This window comes from Bos mutus, chromosome 8 (assembly GCF_027580195.1).
Source record: "Bos mutus isolate GX-2022 chromosome 8, NWIPB_WYAK_1.1, whole genome shotgun sequence".
Classification (NCBI taxonomy): Eukaryota; Metazoa; Chordata; class Mammalia; order Artiodactyla; family Bovidae; genus Bos; species Bos mutus.
The window spans coordinates 28943598-28948314 of NC_091624.1; positions in this window are offsets into that span (position 1 = coordinate 28943598).

Here is a 4717-nt window from a genome sequence, read left to right on the forward strand (position 1 = left end):
GATAAAATTGAATCCTGCAAGGAACCAGAACCTGTGCCAGCAACATCAGCTGTGAGTGAAACTGCAGCTTGCCCTCCATCTCCTGTTGCTGACAATCCTTCAGCTCTACCATTTCCCACCTCCTCTCCTTCCAGTCAGTAACCCTTCATGAGTTGACAGATCCTGTATGCCAGCCAAATTATTTGTATGAAAAGTATTATAAACTTTTTATGGTATGGTACTATATAGTCTACTGTGTTAGTTAGGTACCCAGTCTAACTTCGTTCACTTTAAAACAAACTGGTCATATGAACAAGCTCTCTGAACGAAAATCATTTGTATGTAGGGGACTTCCTGTGTATGACACAAACCCAACACCATCAACAAAGGAGTTCTGGAACATTAAGCAGTAAACAACAAGCCCCACTTCCTCCCAGAAACCAGGTATTACAAGGGGTGACCAGTAGAGGGCATCCTACCATAAGCACCCAGACAAGGCAGCCTCTTGTTCTGATTGGCCTGAGTAACCCATCTTTTGCCAGAGACACCAGGGTGACTAGGGTAACTAGTGTGTGTGGGAGGGGAGAGAGGGCCAGGGTTTGGGGGGAGAGGAATGTCTCACTGTAATAAGCATGTGGCCTGTAGCGCAAAGATAAGGCAGCTCTAGAACAGAGAAACTTCTTAGTTCCTTGAGGCCAAAGACCTCTCATCCCAGAGAGAGACTCAGCATCCCAACCTAGGAAGACTCATTTTATCCCCTCAGGCAGCACTAGCAGAGAGCCCCAGTGGCACCAGTTAAAGCAGACCGAAAGTGAAGTTGCTCAGTCGTGTCCAACTCTTTGCGATCCCATGGACTGTAGCCCACCAGGCTCCTCTGTCCATGGAATTTTCTAGGCAAGGGTACTGGAGTGCGTTGCCATTTCCTTTTCCAAAAGCTGACCAAAATGACACCACAAAGCTGCTAAAATTTAAACTGTCAGGGGAACCACTATCTAAAAAAGGAGGTTAAGACCTGTACGCTAAACAGAACAGGATACCTGCCTGCGAAAATAAAAGACTTAGATAGGAACCTAAGCCTCCTAACAACAGAAAATCTTTATTCTAAGAACTAAGAAAATCACAACTCATGACAAAAGAATCACTGATAGCAAGACCAAGTTTAAACAAATGTTAGAATTTCCGACAAGAAAATCCTAAGGACTCCACCCAGTCACTACTAGATCCAATCAATGACTTCCGTAAAGTTACAGGATACAAAATTATCATACACAAATTGCTAGCATTTCTATAAGCTGATGATGAATTATATGAAAAAGAAATAAAGAAAACGACCATATTTATAATAGTATCAAAACCAATAAAATGTTTAAGAATAAATTTATGTATAAAATAGATGACTAGTGGAAACCTATATAGCACAAGGAACTCTATACAATGCTCTGTGGTAACTTAGAAGGGAAGGAAATCCCAAAACGAGGAAATATATGCATATGTATAGCTGATTTATACAGTAGAAACTAACACAACATCGTCAAGCAACTACATTCCAATAAAAATGAAGAATGAAAAAAAGAATAAATTTTACCAAGGAGTTGAAAGAGGTAAACCCTAACCCTACTCAGCCTTCTCTGACACCATCCTCGTAAGTCAGGAAAGGGGATGATTGGGAATACTTTGTTATAACAAAGTGATTTGAGGGTAGAGGTCTGGACTTTGCTGGTGTGGTGGGATGCAGCCATAGTCATGGTGAAAGTGAAAGTGAAGTCGCTCAGTCGAGTCCGACTCTTTGCAACCCCACGGTCTGTAGCCTACCAGGCTCCTCCACCCATGGGATTTTGCAGACAAGAGTACTGGAGTGGGTTGCCATTTCCTTCTCCAGGGGGTCTTCCTAACCCAGGGATCGAACCTGGGTCTCCTGCATTGCAGGCAGACCCCTTACCATCTGAACCACCAGGGAAGCCCCTAGTAATGGTATTTTACGGTTTTTTGCTGGAATAGAGAGGTTATTCTCTAAAAGTTCTCTGTCTTGCTAGGTTTTCTCTTTTCTGGTCCTTTGGCTAGAGCTTTTGTGTGTGTGTGTGTGTGTGTGTGTGTGTGTGTGTGTGTTTGTCTGTCTGCACTCTTTGGCATCCCTGGGTTGTTGGCCTCTTCAGTTCTAAGTGCAGGATGTACAACACAAAAAGAAAACCCAAAGAACTGACCACCATTTTGTCACTTGGGTCTCGTGATATTGTGATTTATAATCAACATATATTTAGTCTTTGTTCCTATTTCTGGCACCTCTGCTTTGCTGATCTCTTCCAGCCTCTGCCCAGATGGCACCCACCCATCTGGGCCTTCATGGCCACTCTGTGTAAAGCAAATGCTCACTTTTACTCTGTCCATTCTATTCCCTTCTCTTCTTTTTTCCATAGTCCTGAGTGCAATCTTGAATGCTCATTTATTTTCCTATATTCTAAATGCAGGTGTCAGGTGAGGTAAGTCAGAAAAGTAGAACTGTCATATGACTCCTCCAATTAAAATAAATTAATAAAAAAGACACATGTGACACCCCTTATATGTGGAATGGAAAAAGAAATGATACAAATAAACTTACAAAACGGAATCAGAACCACAGATTTAGAAAATAAACTTATAGTTGCCTGGGAGAAGGATGGGAGGAAGGATATTTAGGGAGTTTGAAATGGATATATACACACTGATCTAACATCTCAAAAAGGAAGAAACATTCTTCAGAAATTTCAATTTTTGTAGTTTCAAGTCTAAATTCTTCATCTGAAAGAAGAAGGGAGATAAAATTAATTCAACAGGACATATAAAATCAGACAGAAACCAAGCTCTATAGCCCACAATGAGTTGTTCTACTCTGATTGCTTGTCTAGACGTGGCACATCAGATCAGATCACATCAGTCGCTCAGTCGTGTCCGACTCTTTGCGACCCCATGAATCGCAGCACGCCAGGCCTCCCTGTCCATCACCAACTCCCAGAGATCACTCAGACTCACCTCCATCGAGTCAATGATGCCATCCAGCCATCTCATCCTCTGTTGTCCCCTTCTCCTCCTGCCCCCAATCCCTCCCAGCATCAGAGTCTTTTCCAATGAGTCAACTCTTTGCACGAGGTGGCCAAAGTACTGGAGTTTCAGCTTTAGCATCATTCCTTCCAAAGAAATCCCAGGGCTGATCTCCTTCAGAATGGACTGGTTGAATCTCCTTGCAGTCCAAGAGACTCTCAAGAGTCTTCTCCAACACCACAGTTCAAAAGCATCAATTCTTCGGCGCTCAGTCTTCTTCACAGTCCAACTCTCACATCCATACATGACCACTGGAAAAACCATAGCCTTGACTAGACGGACCTTTGTTGGTAAAGTAATGTCTCTGCTTTTGAATATGCTATCTAGGTTGGTCATAACTTTCCTTCCAAGGAGTAAGCGTCTTTTAATTTTATGGCTGCAGTCACCATCTGTAGTGATTTTGGAGCCCAGAAAAATAAAGTCTGACACTGTTTCCCCATCTATTTCCCATGAAGTGATGGGACCGGATGCCATGATCTTCGTTTTCTGAATGTTGAGCTTTAAGCCAACTTTTTCACTCTCCACTTTCACTTTCATCAAGAGGCTTTTTAGTTCCTCTTCACTTTCTGCCATAAGGGTGGTGTCATCTGCCTATCTGAGGTTATTGATATTTCTCCCGGCAATCTTGATTCCAGCTTGTGTTTCTTCCAGTCCAGCGTTTCTCATGATGTACTCTGCATATAAGTTAAACAAACAGGGTGACAATATACAGCCTTGATGAACTCCTTTTCTTTTTGGAACCAGTCTGTTGTTCCATGTCCAGTTCTAACTGTTGCTTCCTGACCTGCATACAAATTTCTCAAGAGGCAGATCAGGTGGTCTGGTATTCCCATCTCTTTCAGAATTTTCCACAGTTTATTGTGATCCACACAGTCAAAGGCTTTGGCATAGTCAATAAAGCAGAAATAGATGTTTTTCTGGAACTCTCTTGCTTTTCCCATGATCCAGCAGACGTTGGCAATTTTATCTCTGGTTCCTCTGTCTTTTCTGAAACCAGCTTGAACATCAGGAAGTTCATGGTTCACATATTACTGAAGCCTGGCTTGGAGAATTTTGAGCATTACTTTACTAGTGTGTGAAATGCGTGCAATTGTGCGGTAGTTTGAGCATTCTTTGGCATTGCCTTTCTTTGGTATTGGAATGAAAACTGACCTTTTCCAGTCCTGTGGCCACTGCTGAGTTTTCCAAATTTGCTGGCGTATTGAGTGCAGCACTTTCACAGCATCATCTTTCAGGATTTGGAATAGCTCAACTGGAATTCCATCACCTCCACTAGCTTTATTCGTAGTGATGCTTTCTAAGGCCCACTTGACTTCACATTGCAGGATGTCTGGCTCTAGGTCAGTGATCACACCATCGTGATTATCTGGGTCGTGAAGATCTTTTTTGTACTGTTCTTCTGTGTATTCTTGCCATCTCTTCTTAATATCTTTTGCTTCTGTTAGGTCCATACTATTTCTGTCCTTTATCGAGCCCATCTTTGCATGAAATGTTCCTTTGGTATCTTTGATTTTCTTGAAGAGATCCATAGTCTTTCCCATTCTGTTGTTTTCCTCTATTTCTTTGCATTGATCGCTGAAGAAGGCTTTCTTATCTCTTCTTGCTATTCTTTGGAACTCTGCATTCAGATGTTTATATCTTTCTTTTTCTCCTTTGCTTTTCG